Source organism: Primulina eburnea, chromosome 5, assembly GCF_022965805.1.
Source record: "Primulina eburnea isolate SZY01 chromosome 5, ASM2296580v1, whole genome shotgun sequence".
NCBI lineage: Eukaryota > Viridiplantae > Streptophyta > Magnoliopsida > Lamiales > Gesneriaceae > Primulina > Primulina eburnea.
In genome coordinates, this window is record NC_133105.1 from 24818555 (window position 1) to 24841107 (window position 22553).

The 22553-nt window shown below is 35.4% G+C and overlaps 2 long non-coding RNA genes across 2 annotated transcripts; one reads left to right on the forward strand and one right to left on the reverse strand.

Annotated features, from left to right (window-relative positions):
* The first annotated feature begins 5215 nt into the window (after positions 1 to 5215).
* LOC140833111 (uncharacterized) lies at positions 5216 to 21484 on the forward strand. The gene is made up of 3 exons (XR_012118293.1): positions 5216 to 5460; positions 20643 to 20759; positions 20843 to 21484. It is a non-coding gene; the product is annotated as an uncharacterized lncRNA (long non-coding RNA).
* LOC140833110 (uncharacterized) lies at positions 5459 to 7832 on the reverse strand. Its single transcript, XR_012118292.1, has 3 exons — positions 7605 to 7832; positions 6066 to 6306; positions 5459 to 5876 (listed from the first exon to the last, which is right to left on the reverse strand). It is a non-coding gene; the product is annotated as an uncharacterized lncRNA (long non-coding RNA).
* Positions 21485 to 22553: the final 1069 nt, after the last annotated feature.

Here is a 22553-nt window from a genome sequence, read left to right on the forward strand (position 1 = left end):
GTCGACCACATAAATAACCTTGGTTGTCTTCAAGTGTACCAAGATCTTTACATCTATTGTATTCTTATTGTAAACGTGCTCTAGACGATGAACAAAATCTATCCCTGGTTTTTTATCATGATTTCTTTGACGAGGATTACGAACTACTTGTGCACCTTGAAGACGTCATCCTTTCTATAATTTGGATCCAACATCTTCTAATTATATAGTTGTGTACATGTGGTAAGTCTTCTTCTTTTGTTTGTAAGTCTTCTTCTTTTGTTTGTTACCACTTATGCTGTATAAACTTCATTAATTTAGCATATTCACAATATTCTGTTTGAAATTGTAGGGCATCTTTATAAAAAGATGAAAAAGATAACAAGACCGACAAGTTTTAGATTTGTGAATCCACACATGATCCCATACATGCCATATGTGACCAAACTGACAAAAACGGTTAAATCGAACACTTGAATGAAAGAGCAAGTGACAGACTGAGTGGTGCATCAAGAAATCAACTAGTTTTTGGTGCCACATTTGGGTGAGTAAAATTACAATTTCAGATTTAATTTATTTTCTCGACAGTTTATTGAATTATATACACTAATTATGTGTTCTGTGCGTAGTTACCATTGGATTCTCACTGTCATCGATCCTTACAAGTAGATGGTTTATTTTTTTGGATCACTTAGTCATCGAAACCGTTACGATGACTGGAAATATGTGGTGGATATGTAAGTTAATATTTTGTTTTTATGTCAAATTTAATTTAGTGAATAAAACAATCATATGTTGACTGTTACTGATGTATGAAGGAGTGTAAGATTGTTAATTCAAACAAGGAAAGGAAAGGGAAAAAAAAACAAGATATATGGGAAGTAGTAAAGGTATGCATGTGTACTTGTCATTAATTAACGTTTATTTCAATTTGTGTATCAATCACTAACAATTTTTTTTTAACATAGGGTCCTCGACAACCAGATGCAAAACATCCCTTATTCAGTAGAAAATCTAAACTCTACAAAATAATGTTCAAGATAAGCTAGCGGCGTTGTATTATCTTGAGGCCTTTCTACCAAATGGTGTATTTGTGAAACCACTTTAAAGATATCTGAATTATAATGGATACATATTATAAGGAGGTGATGCCGATGCATAATTAAGCTCAAATGTTGTTTTCACTGTTTGATTCTTCCAACTTCAGATTGAATATGAACTTTTTCAGACCTTTTTCGTGAGACACATCCCACACTTTAACGCCATTTTCTTCCTATGACTTCTATTACCTCCCAAGTCAATCCCGACTCGAAACGAAATAACAATTGGTGCCTAAACACATCCCACATGGTGACTAAACGCATTGGTAGCGGTTCGCGATGCCCAACGAAGCCTGCAACTCAAAAAAACTCCAATAATACATCAATAACATAATTTTCCGAATAACGCAGCTTGAGCATTCCCACAAAAACGATCATAACTCACTCAATTTTCGTCCAAACTTTCAAGTTTTATATCAAATTGAAGGTATCAAAAAGTTCTACGATTTTTTAGGTTGAAAATAATATCAGAAAACGAAATAAAATTTCACAGGAACCGAAAAAACCAGCAAAAAACGTTTTCTTTGGACTCAAAATGTTTCAGAATCGATTATTTGCAAAATCGTTCAAACTTTCCACATGATAATCACACTTTAACGCACAAAATACATCAAAATATCTACTATAACAGAGATCGATGCATAAAACAAAGAATATATAGCTTTTGATGTGAAAAACTCACAATACGGCGATACCAAGCGGAGAAAGGTGCGAGGTTGATCCGGGACGATTTTGGCTCGATTTTCTTGCAACAAAATCAACAAAAACTTGCTGGAAAAATGAATGAAAAGGGGCGGCTGCTCTTCTTTTCTTGGAACCCTAATATTTGCTCTCAATATGAAATGAAGGTGAATGAAATTGTGTGTGTGTGGAACGATTTTAGGTGTGTGAAAAGCGCGTTGTGTGTGCGTGAGTTAGTGTAGGTAATTATGGGTAATTATGTGTTAAATTGGTAATTAACAACTAATTTAAAATACTAACTCACCACTTACTTTAAAATAAAATCCTTTATTTAAAATAAAATGTACAAGTGACAATTCCTTAAAACTTTAAAGTCTCAATATCTCCTAATAATCAAATTAGGCTTTAAAATACTAAAAATTAATTAAATCATTAAGAATGTCCCATCCTCAACTTAAAATAAAATATCATGTTTTAAAATTGCCAAAATCGTCACCGGTCTCTTTTCCTCGATTCCACATCAAATAATCTCCTGAAACATGAAACTTGAAAAACATTGTAACGTGCATCTCATAAACATAAATAATTAAAATAATACATTTAAATAAGTCAGTCATCGCTAAAATAACTTTTAAATTTAAATAGATGATTTAACAATTAAATAATTGCATGGGTTTTATGTGTACTGAGTTTGGACCCTACAAAGTGTGTTATGGGATTTGGGAAGAGAGGCAAATTGAGCCCGATATTCGTAGGTAAGTTCAAAATCCTTGACAGAGTGGGAACACTAGCTTATCATGTAGCTCTACCGCCGAATCTGCCAGGAATGCACAATGTGTTCCATGTGTCTGTGTTGAGAAAGTACATGGCGAGTCCTTCACATGTATTGAACTTTGAACCGTTACAGCTTTCACCGAACCTTTCATACAAGGAGAGACCTATTTAGATTCTAGAGAGACAAGAGAGGAGGTTACAGAACAAAGACATCAAGTCGGTAAAAGGTTAAGTAGCTGAATCATTCCGATGAGTAAGCTACTTGAGAAACCGAAGCAAAGATGAGGAGTCACTATCCAGACTTGTTTGATAAGCCTTAATTTCGAGAACGAAATTTTGTTAATGGGAGGAGGAATTGTAGAAAACCAATATATGTAAGCCGAATGTATAATTTAATAATTTATTTAATTTAAATGATTTAAATGGATTAAATGATGCATTCAACATGTTTAATTTATTTTAAATATTTATGTGGTTATGTTATGGGATTTAATGTTATTTCTCGAGTTTAGTTTTTTAGGCAAATATTCGATGCTTGGCCGGGGATAGGAGATCGGAGACGATTAAGGTGCTAAAATTAAATGTTATATTTTTATTCTTAGCCAAGAAATTAGTTAATTGAAATGATTATGAATTTTAGAATTTTAAAGTCAAATTTAAAATTTTAGTTGAATCTAAAGATTTTAAACATCTTATTAGCAAATTTCCAAAATTTGGATATTTAATTATTGAGCATGATTTTTAGTATTTTATTACTTATTTTATGTCTTAATTAAATTATTAATTCTTTTATGTCTTAATTAAATTTTTTAGTTAGCATTTAATTAAATTTGGTATGTTTTTTTTTAAAAAAAAGATAAAAACGCGTGCACACAAACAAAAGAAAACATATATGCAAAGATATTTTCTAAACCCTTATTGACGCATCAATTTTGTTATATACTATTATCCGATGATGAATATGCATGAAAAACATTTTTATACATGACAGATTTGAATCAAAACATGTATTTGCATGCTGAAATTTTTCTGCGCATGATCCTTCAAGTTTTCATGAGTTTTTGATAGGTAGGCTTCATGTGGATCGTCCAGGCTATTGCTGTTGTATATGGGATTGTATTAGGATGTGTTTAGATGTTATTTATCAGCCCTTGAAAGGTCTGAAGTTGTCTGGTTGCGCATAGAATAGGCGGAGCACAAGCTGCTGCATCATCGAATGTGGGGGCTGTTTTATGGTTTCGGTCAGTTGGGGAAGGTTTGGGGTTGGTTACTTTCTTGATATTTTTTTTTCATTCAATTGGTTAACTTATCCTTAATCATTTTATCAGGGAACACATGACATATTTTGATGCAAAATTTCCTCATAAGGCTAAATACAAAAGGTGGTTACAAGATGAGCATAACCAAACATTTATTAGCTGGTTACGTGATAGTGTAAGCTGTCTAAATATCAGTATTATGGGATTTTTTAAAACTTAAGGATACATTTTAGTACTTTTTGAAATGTAGGTTGCAAGTGCAGTTGGCAATTCCAATCGTGAAATTTCAGAAAGATTGAAGTGGATAGCGCGCAGACGTAGCAAACAAGTGTTAAAGTACTCTAGTTATTTGATTGATGGGGTCAGTTATCATACAAAAGAGCGAGATGATATACGAGTTGTGCAAAATTCCGGAGTACGCTTAGTCGCAACGACAATGCAAGTTGCTAGTGCAAAGGATAAAAATCCAGTTGCGTCAGACATGATTTTTTATGGAGTTATTCAAGAAATATGGGAACTTGATTACCAAATGTTTCAAATTTCAATGTTTAAATGTAATTGAGTTGAGAATATTAACGGTATTAAAGTTGATGATCTTGGTTTCACGTAGGTAAACCTGAAGATAATTGGATTCAAGTCTGACTCTTTTATCTTGGGCAGTCAAGCAAAGCAGGTGTTTTACATTGAAGATCCTGAAGATCTTGCATGGCATGTTGTACTTGCAAGTCCCACCAGAGAGTACATTGAATACATGAATGGTGATGAATTGGAAAATGTTGTAACCCACTATCAATGTTTTACACGAGGGTTTATATCAATGGATGTTGATGGAATAGATGAAAATGAACCGCCATGCATTCGTGAAGATTGTGATGGGTATTGGGTTGACAATAATTAAGTGCAATCCTAAATGACTTGAACCAGCATAATAGGTTACATTCCCTTACTGTTCTGCACATTACAGTTTCACGTAGAAAGAAAAATAAAGAAGTGAATACTAACTTTTTTATGACATGCGTTGCATAGTGCATTTTTGTGATTTCCTAGCAAATGGTAAATGCTTGCAGGATGTCAAAGAATGAGAAGCCTAAACAGAATACTGCATATTCTGCCACTGACAATAGTTGTGGGGGAAAAACAGTTTTGGAATGTACAGAGACCAAAACAACAAGATCATCTAGAGGTCATACACGTTTGGATAGGCTTGTTAGGCAAAGGGTTCAGGGAATTAGAAAGGATGTAAGGTTCAGTAAATTGGGACAACCAGTAGGAGAATTTGTAGGTGAGATGCAAAGTTATATTGGAGTTCTTGTTCGAGAAAATGTAAAGTTAAGTTATCAAACTCAAAGAATTAATATGGGAATCGGTTAATGTAAGTTATAATGTTTTGACTATTTTAATTAGTTTTCATATGGTTATGATATGTTTAATGTTATGGGTTAATATGACTTCTACAGCTGACGTACAATATTGATCAAAGCTGGAAGAAGGGATGTCTGAACTCTTCAAATAACAAGTGGCGACAGTATAAAGCTTTTCTCACTCAAAAGTTCATTTTTAGCAAGCGGGATAAAACTAAGGATTTGAAAGAACCACCTACTGGGTTTGGTATTACTTGAGCTTATTGGAGTTCATTTGTAATCAGTCGCTTGTCTGATGACTTCATGGTAAGATTCTAAGTAGCTTATGGAATTGGTTTGGATTCTCAGCATAACTATCATATGCATCATGTATCATACTTATAGGTTCCTCGGTAAAATATTTGCGTTCATCTTGCCCTACTCGATCACTATCATTCATTGAGTTCCCGAACATAGATCTTTCGCCATGCCAATTCCATGTTTGATATGTAAAATCTATACCATTACAACACAAATGAGCCCTTATAGTGTAAATATCTTTCGTCTTTAGATTACCGCATTTTGCACATGGGCAAGGCATTGCATTCGGATTGTTAGCGTTTCGTGATGCAAACTGCAAGAAATACTCCACCCCAGCCTCATATTCATGTGACAACCTATTCTTTGACATCCAATCTTTGTCCATTATACGTACAGCTAACCAACCTACAATGAGTGAAATCCTTCAAAACAGTTGTAAAAATACTGTTAGGTTGGTGTTCAAAATAGTTGTAAACAACAAAATTAGACATCAATGTTGTGATGAATCTATCAACAATGGTTGTGTTACATAGCTTCATTTGCTGTATTTTCGTGGCAATGGCTTTATCAACAATGACATTAATTTAATTCATAAATACGCAGAAACATACTTGCAAGAAATCTCTGCCGCAACTTTTTTACCGTCTGTAAACTTGAAAGTAAGCAAATTTCCTACCCCACTGTCACCTTCAATTTTGTGCACATAAAGCATGAAAAATTCATATCAGGCCCATCACGTGACACAACTACACTTGAAAAACAACCATAACTCAAATCCGCATCAAAGAAGCTTGCTCCTGATAGCTTGCCACCTTTGAAATTGGTCTGTAGCAGTAAATACTAGTAAAATAACTGCAATCAAACAGTAAAAACTAGTCAAATTACCAACTTGGTTTAATCAACTTGCTCAACAATTAAAGATCCTATGGCTGATTACATTATGGGGTTATTTAGCAAATTCAACATTGACAAGTAGGGATGTAAATGAACCGAACTGTTCGCGAGTTTTTCGGATCTCAGCTCGTTAAAAATCTCGTTCGGGCTCGTTCGTTAAGCTTATCGAGCCGAGCCCAGGCCTTATTTTGGGCTCGACAATTTTGTGGAGCCGAGCTTGAGATTAATGATGTTCGGCTCGTTAGCTCGTGAACATGTTCGATAATAGGTTCGTGAGCTCAAAATTGAGCTAGGCTCGTTTAGCTGGCTCGTGAGCTCGAGCTCGAGCTCGGCTCATTTAAGTGGTTCACGAGCTCGGGCTCGAGCTCGGCTCGTTTAGGTAGATCGTGAGCTCGAATTTGAGATAATTAATGAGTTATAATATTAAAATAATTATGTATGATAAATAATAATAAATTAAAAATTAAAAATTATATTAAAAATGTGAATGAGCCACTAACGAGCCGAGCTCGAGCCAGGCTAACGAGCCATTAAAAATGTGAATGAGCCATTAAAAATTATATTATTAATGTGAATGAGCAGAAACGAGCTCGCTTAACGAGCTTGTTTAACGAGCCGAACCCGAGCCAGGCTCATTAAACAAGATAAACGAGCCGAGCTCGAGCCGAACCCGAGCTTCATAACTTCCGAACGAGCCGAGCCCGAGCTTCAAACCAAAGGCTCGTAACGAGCCCGAGCCGAGAAAATAGTTTAACGAGCCGAGCCCGAGCCTGATACTGTTCGGCTCGGCTCATTTACATTCCTATTGACAAGTTAAAGAACATTTAAAGAAGAAGTGAAAAGTAAATGATTAAATGAAATGGCTTGTGGTTGAAGTATCTTGTTTTGAAACTAGAAGGCATTGTTATCTGATTTCAGTGCTTCGAATTGGCTCTTCAAGACATCATAGTCCTTCTCCAATTGATTAGTCTTCCAACGGTTCCTTCTCTTCTAGAACCATACGAACCCTTCATAGAGCCAACCCCCAATTTCTGTAATTTCGATCTCTATTTCTTCACAATATGAACCAACACAGTAATGATATATGTTCCTAACAGTGAAGGTTTAGAGACATGGGAAAATGATATGAGCTTCTGCAATATAGTTAGCCGCGATCTCATGAAATATAAGAGGTTTAATACAATGAAAACCCAAAAAAATCGAAGCACAACCTCAACTAAACACAAAACACCCAAGAAATCGAAGCACAAACTCACCTAAAATATGTTGGAATCGCGCGCACTGGAACAACCGAGCAAAGAAGGCTCGCGCTTGCTAGATCTGGGCTTGTTTTCCTTCTGTTAAACTTGCTTCGAGCTGGTGACGTCTTCATCTAGCTGAGGCGGTGTTCGGAGCTACGATTACAGGAGGCGCGAAGACGAGATGGCGAGGGAGATGAAGCAATTAGGTTTTTATTTTTCTTCGTTGAACACATCAGCTGTAGGTTTATATTCACACCAATAATTGAGTTTAATTAAGTCTCTCTTTTAGTCCGATCTTGATAATTTAAAAACATATTAATATTTAAACTTCAAATGTATTTGATACCATTTTAATATTTGATATTATAAAACACACAATATAATATATTTTTAAATTTTTTAGATATAAATAATTATTTAAATTTAACATATCAATAATAATTTTAAAATTGCAAATTAAAAGATAATTAATTACAATTATATATAGAGCTATCAGACGGGCCAATCCAAGATGAGGCGGGTCAGCTCGCAAAAAACCAGTCATTTGGCGGGAAGGGTCGGCCGGCCCACAATCCCGACGGATGGAAATCTTCAACCCAACCCAACCCAAGGTGAATTGTGGGTCAGACGAGACAACTCGCAGATCAGACTAAAAAAATAAAACAAAAAAATAAAATAATAAACCATTATAATATATCTAAATTTTCATTTCATAAATAAACATTTATGGAAAAAAATATCAATAAAATTTTTAATTATTGATTTCATACTTGTATATTTTATACAAATTAATTAACACAAAAATATTCAAAAATGTCATTAAAAAATACTTATATTATCATATATAAAAAATACAAAAAAATATTATTTTTTCCAGGTCCACGGACCGCTTGGGTTGGCCCACCTAGTCCCGCGCGGTTGACCAGCCTAGGCTCGCCTTTTTTTGGGTTGAAATTTTTTCAACCCAACTCACTTAAATTATGTGGCAGTATGGGCTAACTCGACGAGAACAATCTAAATTGACGGCTCTAACTAAATATGTATTTAATAATATATATTTTAACAAAATTTTAGATCGCTAATCAACAACGGTTATATAACACCGTTGTCTTTTTCCAAAAAAAATTCTAATTAACAACGGTTCGCTAAAAACGTTGTCATTTCTCCAATAAAACACTAATCAACAACGGTTATAGCTAACCGTTATTGTTTTCCAACAAAAAATGCTAATTAACAACGGTTAGCTAAAACCTTAGTTGTTTGTCCAAAAAACACGCTAATCGACAACGGTTTAATAAAACTGTTGTCGTTTGTCAAAAAAACACGCTAATAGACATCGGTTTATAAAACCGTTGTTTTTAAAAAATAAGACAATGGTTTCTGAAAATCCGTTGTTGTAACTACGAAAAAACACGCAAAACTACAACAGTTTCTCATATACCGTTGTCGTAGCTTGGAAAAAACCGCTAATACACAACGGTTTTTGTTAAAATCGTTCTTAAAATATAAATTACAACGGTTTTCCAATAAAATCGTTGTTGTTTGACAGTTGTTGAATAACAAATTTGTTGTAGTGTCCACTGCTTCCTTGTGAACTCCTTCTATTCCAACAATTTGGTCATGAAGCATGGGAGAGGAGGGATCCATCTTAGATTGGTCAAAGTCAAATTGTGACATCTTCTTATCCAGGGCAACAACTTCCTTGACCCTTTTTGCCTTCCGGATCACAAAAAATGTACAAAGGTTCGGAAGTCTACACAATGATTGAGCTCTACCATTTTCTCTTTGGAATTTTGATTAACCTGATCTATAGTTAGGTTGATGTCAACTTGCACATTGAACAATGTTTTAGCTGGAACAAGGATATCCTTTCTTTTAGCCTTGGTATCGATCAGATGTAGCCCAAAAAGAGAATAAAAGATGTCACGCTCGGGAATTGTTAATCCTTATGATAGAGAAAAGATGAAAACGGCTGGGATTGGGGCAGGAACCAAAGGAGTGTTGATGTGCTTAATCAATTTTATCCTCTAGATTTTGGGCCTCTCCGTACTCTTTTATTTGTCGAAGAATACTTGATTGAGAAGAAACTTATCTCGATCATCTTTAGAATCTGAAGAGTGAATCAATTTTCATTCAATTTCCTTAGCAGGTGTCCTGGCTTGCTTCGAGACTTTCTTTTTCTTTTCTTCCTCACCTATCTCAATCTTGACTACTAATAGCATGGAACCTGTTGGCGTATTCTTTACTCGGTATGGCTCTACAATGTTCCAGTCCAACAAATTCATTTTGTGAAGTTTCACAACATCCACCACTTTTGCCTTTGATTGTTCCAATAGATAGCAGACGAGAACAACTAATCCCGATGATTGGAATTCCTTCCAATAGATAGCAAACAAGAACAACAATATCTACAAGTAGCCTATAATCGACCTTCATATCTCAATTAATTTGGTTGGTGGGAGCAATGAGTGAAGATGAAACGTCCACTACTCGTTTTTTTTAAAATATACTAATTTTTTTCCAAACCACTTGGCCGAAAACACCATGCATAAATATATAAATATTTTTGATATCCTTTAAAATAAACTCACCAATTAATTATTTGAAAATCCAAAAGATAGCATCCAAAACATAAGAACGCAAATCATTTTACCAAACCTAACTTAGCGTTTTGCAAAATAAATCATAAACTCTTAAATCTCTGAAAAATATATAAAAGTCGTAAAATCTTTAAATAATCGCAAATCATAAATCATAATCGTAAGTGCGGAAAGCTAGCGACGGTCCTCCGGTTGTGTGCACCTTCAGTCCAAATAGATCAACAACCAAATCCTCCATCCAAATCATGCTCACATGCATCTAGCACACCTACTGAGTCTATTGACTCAGCAAACCATAATCATGATAACAAGTAATACATATACAATCACATGCAACAGTGAAAATACTTTTACTTAAAATAGCTTTCATGAACATGCATAAACATAAACATTTTCTTTTCATCATAATCATTTCCCTTTTCATCATATACGTATACGTTTTTCTTTTTATTTAATTCAGATTGTTAATTGTAACTTTCGTATCAGTTGAAGGTTGATGGATCCAACTACGTGTAAACAAAGTACTGGGCGGCTGGGACATCGGCGACACTCTCACATGTCAACTGAGCCTTGGCCTTACATATCATCATAATCATTGTATCATCATAATCATCGTATTAGTCATAATTACGTCAACTCCTCCAACGTTTCATATTTTCATCACTTATAAAAATTCATGCATATATGAATCATTTTTCTTTTAAAATCAAGTATGCAACATATCTTTTAGCATTAACGTTTTATCATAACTTTCATAAACATTTGAAATAAACATATTAACATATTTTTCAGCCTTCACGGCACTACCAGGACGTCTACTATTTTTAGGTGTAAAATGATTATTTTACCCCTAGAAGCATAATTTTTTGTATTTATCCTTAGACCTCGAACCGACGACCCCAAATCATTCCAAACTTAACATATCACCTTAAAATACACCCGTAAATATTTTTTAGACGTAAAATTATGCCTCTCGACTAATTTCCCAATTCATTTTGACAACTTAGACGTATATCCTGGTTTTGACTCGTATGAACTCGAAACTTAACCAAATCTCACCAAACTTGAACCCAAGCTTCATAACACCTAACTAAACCATACATGACCCAATTCAAACCCAATAAGTCCCTTTAACATGCTAGAACACCTACTGAACTTCATGCCCTCTAGTTTCGAGAAAACCTAGTTCCCTAGCCATACAATCCACGGCTCCAGCCCATGTCCACCCCGACCAGACCCTAGCTTAACTACCTAGGACCCTGCTTCAAAACCTAAGGACCCTGCTGGACCAACCCTAGAAGCCATAAATTCCTTGGCCCCTCAACCCGTGAACTAGCATGTGCGCGGCACCCCCATGACCCGCGATCGGCCTTGCCCCTCGAGCGAACCATGGTGAAGCCAACTTATGGCCCTTGTACAGCCTCCCTTGGGTCTCCTAGTTACGCCCCACAGTAGCTGAAACCCGTAACCCACCAGGACTCCCCAAGCGAAGACCCCTTAGCCACTAGGACTCTTATATACGTTCAGCCTAGGTGCCTCCCATCTCCATCCCTTATGTTGACGTATCTAGGCCCTCAAACCCTCCTAAACTCATCCTTTTTAGTGTCCCTAAGGTGGCAGCCCTTCAAGTAACAACACAACATGGTTTGGATCACAAAAAACTTGAATTATATACATGCTATGGCATAAAAACAAAAATAATTAAAAGTCTAACATATTTTTCATGCAAACATGCTTCAATCGTGTATTATGGTGTGAAAAATGTTTGAAATAAGATTATGGCGTGCTTTTGCGTATTTTACGCACGACAATGAAGTTGATATGCAAAGAACTGAGACGAACGGAACCCATGCTTGCTTTTCTCTCAAAGGCGTGCGTTTCCTCCTTTACTCACGTGTGGTTTGTGCTGAATTCTGATGGGGAGAGTCCTTGTAATTTTTGAGGGGAAGGGGACGTGAGTTTTGGGGTTATGGGGAGGGTTTGTGACTTATTTATTTGCTTTAAAACTCCTAGTATAAGCCTAGGCCCATTAGCATGGTTTAATAGATCCATTAAGCCTATTAGTGAATATTTAAAATATTTCGTTAAGGAAAGTTCGTGAAAATATTAGCCGAGCTCTCGAAAAATTCATATTTTGGTCGGAAATCGAATATCATTTAAAAATACGTATCGGCATATAAAAACACACCAAACACATCATTTTCGAAAATTAACATATAGCATGTGCCATATTTTAAATAATGAAAAACAATTATTTGATAAAAAAATTTTTTTTCAGCCCTCGATCTCCGTTCCTCGATTGCATTTCGAATAGCCTTTAAAACATAGTTTTATGCATTCTAGTTGAAAACCATATTTTAAACATGTAAACATGCCTACTATAATTACAAGATGCAATTAAAATAATTTAATTAGAATAAATAGGAAATTTGATACTTTTGCATGCATGTGGTTCACGTGGACTTTTAAATTTTTGAGGCGTTACAGAAGAGCTGGAGGGTGAGATTTCCTCCCTCCAATTAGCAAAGTTACCTTCTGGAAGAGTCGAGAAGGATGTAATGTCAATCGTTGGCAGATCAAACATTTCCGCAAACAACTTCTGGGTAATATAGATTGAAGTTCCCTGAATTGAGTAGATAATAGATCCATGTTCCATCGTGGTTATAGAGAAAAGTTCATTCAGGATTGTATCTGAGCATCTTTCACTGTATCCTAGAAACTTCCCGAGGCCTGAATCCTTGAGCATCTTGAAGATGATAACCATGGGCTCATACTTCATGGCCAGTACAGAAACAAAATTCACGGCTATAGTGTTTTGTGAGAAGTTTTTCTTTTGATAGATTTGATGAAAACGACTTGAAATTTTTTCTACAGATTCGATTAAAAACAAGAGAATAAAAATGAAAGAATGCCAAAAGTTTGATTATCCGATTGATCGGAAATAAATAAAGTTGGTAAACTTGAATCATATATACAGTCTGATGTGAAAGACATGTCAGTCCACATGTCTGAATATCGTTAGAGGATTTTAAGATTTTGAAAAACAAATTTTAGGCTGTTGATATTTTTCGATTAAAAATAAATAATTTTAAAAATTGAAAAGTAAATATCAGACAATTAAATGTGCAATATTAAATAATTCAAAAATTGAACTTTTTGAAATCTAAAAATTGGACCGTTCGATAACTGATTGATATGTATCAGGAAGAAACTGTCAGAACATATGATAATATTAAGTTTCCACAAATTTCAGCCAGACAGGTTGAAGTTGTGCGCTTACTTAATACACTGTTATATCAGTTCGAAATATGTTTCCCTAAATTCATGCATTATTTTAAATCAACTAAACCGAGAGTATTATGTAATTAAGAAAACTTAGAGTCTGTTATAGGCTGTGAAGATGTCAGCGGCTTCATTGTCTGTTGAGATGTCTATTGATATCCCCCCCCCCCCCCCCCCTTCATATTTTCTAGATTGATTGAAGAGCTCATAGTGGTTGTGGAAACATCACAATTCTCTATACCAAACTTTTTGAGTAGATCTTTGTATACTTAGCTTGGTTGATTAAAATACCATTTTCTAGTTGTTTGACTTGTATCTCGAGAAGGAACATGAGTTCTCTCATCATACTCATTTCAAAATTTTCCTGATTAGCTTGGAAAATTTCTCACACAATTTGGGATTATTTGTGCAAAACATGATGTCATCAACATATATTTGTACAAGTAAAACATTAACACCTTTAACAAATTTAAATAAAGTTTTATTGACCATTCCAATTGCAAATTCATGCTCAATCAAGAATTTAGTCAAAGTACCATACCATGTACGAGAGGCTTGTTTTAGACCACATAAATTTTTATCAAGTTTATACACATAGCCAGGATTAATATGATTAACAAAGCCAAGAGGTTGTTCAACATTAACTTCCTCATTAAGAAAACCGTTTTAGAATTATTGATTTAACATCCTTTTGATATACTTTGAAATCTTTAAATGCAACAAATTCATGAAATATCCTAATAGTCTCAAGTCTAGCGGTTGTGTTATCGATGACTAGCTCGAGTGGATAATTCTTATTTCATCGGAATCTTGGTCCAAATAGATTGGATCTGGCTGTTGAACAATTCAATATTCATTGCTTTCAACATAATCTTCTTCTTGATGAATTTTGGGCTGGTGATTGTCCACTGACTCAGTTTCTAGGACGGCTTGATTTTGTACAATTTCTTTATGGACAACTTGATTTTCATCAAAATTTATTCTAGTCATTCTTCTTAAATCTATCTCACGATCACTGCTAGTAGCATCAAATATTTTACTTAAATTATTCACATTCCTACTATTGTTATCATGTCAGATAAATGATTTATCAAATACTACATGCACAAATTCTTTAATGACCAGAGTTCTACAGTTATAGGATCTATAAGCTTTACTGACTGTTGAATAGCTTAAAAAGACACCATTGACAGATTTAGCATCAAAATCGGTTAGATGTGTTTTTCCATTTTTATAACAAAAGATCCGAAAGTATGATATTGCCTTTCCAGATCTTGTTAGAGTAGGTGCCCAGCAAGCCAACTTGTGGCTCGGGCTTTATTGACTCTAATGTAAAACAATCTTTGTTTTAATAATATTTTAAGATTTATTCGATTATGGCATTATACTTTATCTGTATACCCATGCAAGCTGCATAGATAAAGTCCTTGGATATACAATAGGTACCATGAGGTCTGCGTCGCAACGTAAGATCATGAAACTCATTAGGAAGTGTACCGTATATTCTAAACAGGTTCCTACTAATCAGCCGCCTAAAACAATGATAAAGGTCGCTCGAGCTTGAGACTAGCATCTGTGGTGTAAACGCCATGTTTCATTGGCAAGGGCATGGAGATGTCCATTCACACAGATGGGTGATCATATGATGATGCACTGAACAACCCTCCCTCGGACTACCCAAGTGTTTCCCACTTATCAAGTGGAATAGTTCGCAGTTATGGTTGTACACCATTAGTCCTATGACCCGGGACAATAATGTAAGGGCTACACGTACTAGCATGCACTTTGATCTGTTTACCGACTCCATCGAGGGTCATCAGGTGGCGAGGTTGGGTGTAGTTTCGAAATACGTAGGAGCAATTACATTGTAGTTGGGGATTCACCGTTTACCTACGGGTAAAGATATCCTATGTGATCTGATGAGTTAATAGTGCAGGGAATCTCTGGCCAGAGCAATAAATGTGCTTTAGGGAAAGGTGTTTTCCTATTTGCACATACCATGCCACTATTAATACTCAAAGATAAATCGCATCGTTATCAAATTTATATGCAACTCTCGATATACCAATACTAGCAGATTTGATCGGGATATATGCGTAGAAGGGACCGTACTGTACGCTAACCATGACTAAAGGTTCTTGCAGGCACTATCAGTGATACCTATGGGATCATGGGGCGATGCTACTAGACGCTCTTACCATGATCCGATGGGTGCAATCAGAAATGAGTTCTGACATTCTTGATCAAGGATTTGATGAAAAGAATGGGGTTAACTAGGGTAAACCCGAATAAGAATAAATTTTATTCTGAATCACATGGAGATGTGAACCCACGGCTAGCTGTATCCATGAACCATTGAGGGTCACACAAGTATCGGATTTTGTGTTCCCGTTGAGATAGTCGAATTTCAAGGAGTTGTAATTTGGCGACTATAGTTTGATGAATATCAAACAAGAAGCTTATAAAAGAGTTTATGAGATGATTCCATAGGATGGAAGAAATGGAAGTTGGCATGATTGCTAAATAAGAAAGGAGAGTGGAACTGCCTGTTTTGTGAAGGAGTTCACTAAAACTGGCAGCTGCCAAATATGGTAACTGCGATATATGGTAAGTTCTAAATTTGGTAAATGAAAATTTTGATCTTCGAAATTTTTGATTTTCATTATATGAACAAGATTTGTATCCTTGGTACATCGGCGCTTTCGGATCGTCGATCGGGTTATAATGAGTTCGGAATCATTTTTTTAGTGAATTTGGAATTTACTAATTAAATGATTGTGCTAGTAGTGGTGACTACTAATATGCATAAATTCCCGTAAATATTCTAGAAGAGTCTAGAATTAAATTAACCAAGGAGTTAGTTTATAAATTAAATAATGGTTATTTAATTTAATATACATATACATGTATATATTTTATATGGTGATATAAAATATGTGTATATGATATTATTATATCATGTATTATTAAAGGTTAATAAATACATTATATATTAATTATATAGGAGTTTAAATATATTGAAATTATTAGAGTCCTTGTGGGAGAGAGACTCCTAATTAGATTAGGAGTCTCACTCTATAAATAAACCATTAGGACTCATAATTGCTAACCTAGTTTTTGCACACAAAAGAAAAACAAAAAAAAAAAAACTCTCCTCCCCTTGATAGATAGCTCTCGGCCATAACAAAGGAAAAAAAGAAAAATTGTTGGCCTTTTGGTTTTTCTTCTAATCGTTGCACAATCTTTGGATTTTGGAGATTCGGAGATTGCTATCTCAACGCACAAATCGTTTGTGATTACTAGTGCAATCCAAACAAGGAATTCAGTTCCTGATTTGGACCAAATTAGAAGATCAAAGTTGAAGAGCCGTTCGTAGGGATTTTCTAGAAGGGCTATATCCGCCTCAAACCGGAATAGTTTGGAGTCCAGCGTTTAAAACGCAAAGGTATAATCCTAAACGCCCTATGAATGTTTTAAACACACGACGCCCAAGAACAAAATTTTTAAACTTCCGCTGCGTCTTGGGTGCGAGAATACGATGTCTCAACAGATCTCATAAGGATTCTTTCCATGATTTTTGTTAATAATTGGTCTATTTCGTGAATATCATGCGATGTTGACAACTTCTGCCTTAAACCTTTGAGACATGCCAGATTCTGCTAGCATGGTTCAAGCAGCCACTTTGAGTGTCATGTTTATTCTCTCAGCACACCATTTTGTTGAGGTGATCTAGTGGCCGAAATTTCATGCTTGATACATTATCTTCTATATAGGTTGAGAGGAGTCTGATTGTGAACTCACTACCTCGTTCACTCCTAATAATAATCACAATAGAGGTTATATTAGTTTGTAAACTTCTGATGAGCTTGATTAACTGGGCAGCGGTCTGTTTTGGGTTAAGCGTGCATTATTGAGAGTAGTACTAGGATGGGTGACCTCGTAGGAAGTTCTCGTGCATCAATATATTGACATTATGCAGCTTGATCTGGTTGGCTAGGAAGGTCGTTAAACAGTGACTTCAGATCTTAATGGGTAATATTGTCTATCTTAGAAAATGGTCGACAGTAGGAAAATGTGAAGACTTATCTCTAAAGTATGTGAGACAACACTAGCAGATAGATACGCACCTCCCGGACTCATGTACCTAACAACCGTCCCATTAGCACTCAAGTAGTCGCATTCTGTGCTGCCATTTTTTGTTTAATGAGATTGACAATATATTTGAAATTTAGATGATTAAGTTGTTTATGGAAAAGCGAGTTCTTATTACCATGCAGAGCAATAAAGCATGTAGGATCATTTAGATTATCATTGTCCAAGATAACTTTATAAGTGTTCTGTTCTCTCAAATCGGTTGGCATGATGTCACCATTTACAAATTTGACAGTGCAAGAGTGCTTTTGAAACTCAACAGTTTACCTATTATCACATAACTTACTTATACTAATCAAATTGTAACAAATATTTTTAACCAACACATCCCTAATGATTACTTTTTCATGGATAATCTCACCCTTACCCACGACCTTATCCTTAGAATTATCAACAAATGTAATTTTTGATCATTTGTAATCAATCACTTCTGAAAATAGCTTGATGTCACCGGTCATGTGCCTCGAACATCCACTGTCCAAGAATCGGATATATTCTTTAATAATCTTCTTCTTTTGTACCTGCAATCATCAAGATAATACTTTGGTACCCACGAATAGTTGGATAATGAATGAATTAACCATTTTAGGACTCACACTTGAATTATCCAAACATATTTTTCATTGTTTGTTACCAATAGGGTGCGGTTGTGTGCATAAAATATGTGTTGTGTTCTCTCTCTTACTGAATGTTGTTTGAGCCGTTCATCATTCCCGTCCAATTTAAATCTACTTTGGACCAGCCGGCAGTTATGGTAACAGTTTGATTTTCCCTTCGAAGAATAATATCCGTTGGACTTGACTTTTTGCAAGACCATTTCAAGCCGTGGTGAACGTCTTGATTTTGTCTTCCCTTTAGCCATGACTGGTTGGACTTAGAACTCTCAAATTTGATGTAACCTAAGCAATGATGCTTGACTTTGTTATCAAGATTTACATTCTGGTTGGTTTGAACATCAGGCAATAAATGTTCATATATCGTTCTAGATCTGAAAAGTTTATCGTTTTTACTTGCCCCTTGTCTAAACATGATTGAGTATTTGCATTAGAAGTACTACACTCATTACTGTCAAACCTTTGCCCAGTTCTATCATCGACTGGTTTTTTCAATTAATGCATCTTCTCTATGGAAGTAGAGACTTGTTCCAAGAGTTAACTAGGAGTGTCAACGGTTTGTTTTCATTCAACGTTTCTTGGAACATTCTCTGCATATCATCATTCTCAACTGCTAACAGATTAACTTTTACTTTCAGACCGTCAACCTCTTTTCGATGCAAACAGCTAGAATTGATTGATTTATCTTTCAAGTTTTTGCTTCTTGTATAGGCTTCATGGAATAATTGCGAGAATCATTTGTTCTCTTGCCATGTCATCCAGTGCCATGACAAAATCTGTAACGACACATACTACTTTACCACTTAAAGCATGCGGAAAATAAAATTTTCTATTTATTTAAATTAATAATTCTTAACTTTAAACTTAATAATTACCTAATTAATATTTTCAAAAATTACAATAAATAAACTCAAGAAATTCAAAAACTACATATTTAAAAATTCAAATATTGATTATTTTAAGGCATAAAAATTATTCATCTCAAACATCCTTAAAATATTTCAAAGCGTACCTAAAAGTAATTTGTTTCCCAACCATAAGTAAAATAAAATAAATCAGAGTCTAAAGAAATTTTAAAGTCCAAAAGACTCATAAACTGCAAGGCCATCGGACGTGCACTGCCTACTGTCCGAGCTCGCTCGCTCGTCATGGCCTCCGGCCTCCTCAACAATATGTTCTACATCAATTAAGTCTAGTGAGTCTAAAGACTCAGCATGCATAAACTGTGAGTAGCAAATACTACATAATAAAGAAAACCATGCAAATTAAACATAATTGATACGTGAAATAACTTAGACATAAATAAATATGACGTGTCGTCCCTGCATAAATAATATCATAAAATGTGCTTCGTACTTGACATAACATAAATTTAATCATTTTGCGTAGAGTTCTGCTCATTGAAATGTGGCACCATAACATATTTTTTTTTCAAACTAACACCACAGCGCTTGTCCGATAAGGATCACCACAGTCCTCGGACTACATATCCACTACCAATCATAAAATATAAGTTGGAAAGGTCCCCGGACACGTTTTCCAGCTTCCAAACCCGTACATGCATAATTTTGCCACAAGACAACTTACATACCTCAAAAATAATATTTTAGCATGTTATATTTATTTACGAATGTCATGGACCTGCTGCCACCACTTATAGCTTACAACTCAAAACAGCCCATAAGCTTGCATCTTACTCGTACGACTCTCGAATTAAATCAAGCGACTTACGACTTACCCCACGACTCGGGACTCGACTAAAATTTGACCAGAAACCTAACTCACTATCCATACCCTTAGAATCACCTCTGAAACATCCCCAAGCCATCTCGAAATAAGACAAGCAATTCTAGGCCATTCTAGACTCTATTCGGTCTATTTTTGACATGTTCGAGTTCCATACGGCTCCAAAGATATTTTCAAATAAATAGACCATAACAAATTATTTCTATTGGAATCTGATATATGTCGGCAATGTTCAATTAACTAGAAAGTAAGTGATGAACAAAAGAAGAGAAGGAAGCAAAACATATATCCATTGTATGTCTCGCAAAGGATATGCACGTTTTGCCGACGAAATAGTAAGTATGATTTTAATAAATATGCCTACACATATTTTTTGTAGGCAGATGAGTAGTGACGTGTATTTGAAAATTGATGCAATGAAAAAATCTATAATGTTGTTACTTAACGGTGAATCCCTACCTCAGCTGTTTATCACTATTGTTCGATATTTTCTGCCTTCTGATGACCACATTGTTCAGAAACTCTTAATGTTTTACTTGGAAATTATTGAGAAAGTTTGCAGAACAAATAAGGCAGAGAAAGGGAGTTAATTCGGAAAGTTTATTAAATCCATGCTATGTGATTTATAAATTTGTTGATATCATACGTATTGTTTGTAGGCAAATGAGTTATGTGACGATGATGAGATAAATCGAGCAATTATGTGGAAGAAAGGACGGGTCAATAAGAAGGGTCAATATGAAGGCGATGAGTTGAAATCGGCAATAGAAAATATTGTAAGCAAACAATACATGAAAATGAATAATTTTTATTCATTATTACTGTTTTAGTAATTATCTTGTTCTTTTGTGCATGACAGGATGATTATGTGCAACAAAAACTCGAGGGTACGTTGCAATTTGAAGAGGGAAAAAATGATATCCTTACGAAAGAACTGGATTCACATGAACATGCTGGTTGTGTGAGAGGTGTTGGAGGTCATATCACTCAAAGCATCTACTTTAATATTAGTATAATATGGAAGAGTCCTCTTGTTGATGACCATATAATCCTTAATCAAAAGAAATATTTGATGGAGGCGAAGATATTAATCTCAGAACAAGATGCACACATCGCAGAACAAAATACACGCATATCAGATCAAGATGCACGCATACAGAGACTTGAATAAATGTTCAAAAAGGGTGCAAGCAACTTTGAGATTGAAGAAAAAGGTAGTTGCTCAGTAAAGTTGCATCCCACGAGTGACGATAAAATCAAAAGAGTGTCTCGAACTATGGAACTTCGAATGATGATGACGTGAAAGCTTTGAGCAATGTTGATTTTTTGCAGGTAAATATTTAATTGTGGTTATATTACTTTGCAGTATTTTATTAGGATTGAATCTGGCTAAATTCTGGTTGTATTAGCTTTGAGCAATGAAAAAGATAGCCGATTATTGCAATTGTCAATGACTATGATTTGTATCAATTTATAACATGATTATTTGTCTTCTATGGTAAGCCGGGTGCATTGGCATTGGAATCTAGGACCAATATTGTAAGGCCCAAGAATTATAGAATCGATAACCACATTTATTAATCGTTGTTAACGGGAGACTCGGAAGATATGAGAAAGCATGACATGCAATGACGGAAGAAAAGATATGAGGAAATTGGGTTTTGCAAGACCGCACCCGCGCCCAGAACAGGAGTGCACCCGCGGTCATGCAATTATGGATTTGTACAAGAAAGGCCGAAGCCACACCGCACCCGCGGTGCAACCAAGACCGCACCCGCGGTGCATGAACAGAAAGTTGGCAAGTTTATGCGAAGTAGGACCGCACCTGCGGTATTGGAAGGACCGCACTCGCGGTCTGAACTTTCGGGAAATGCCAGGATAGGCATTGCACGACCGCACCCGCGGTGCATGTCATGACCGCACCCGCGGTCATGCGTGTTGCTTGAAAAATGCAGCCACGTTTCAGAGCGTGCATGCAGTATATATATAACTGATTGACACGTTATTCCTCAGAAAAATCGGAAAAAGGGACGAGATTTTGGAAAGAAAACCCTTTCGCCTTTTAGATTTGCGATTGTGGAAGATCCGTCTATCAGAATTCAAATCTGAACGCAGTATCGTGTTCCTCTCGACTTGAGCTACACAAGGACGTAAGTTTTATTACGTTTTGAGATGTTTTGGAAATATGATGTTGCTAGAATTGCATGTAATTCAGATATGGCGTTTCTGTTACTTTAGACATTGTATAATCGAAGTCAGATTTCAGAATAGACTGGTTATGTAATTGTTATAAATTGTGAAAGATATTGATTGATATTTTGATATCAGAATTGGGTATCATTGATTGTCAACATACCGGTATTGAGATTATGAGTTCTGGTATTATATATGTGATGTTCAGATTGGCAGGGTTATTCAGATTGTATTATTAGGCCGTTGAAACATCAGTTGAGTTATATTGATCAGATTCGGTATTGATTGAGATTGATCAGACTCAGAAATTATTTAGACTGTATTGTGATATCGATGACATGACTTAGATTGTATTTTGTTCAGACATTGATCAGATT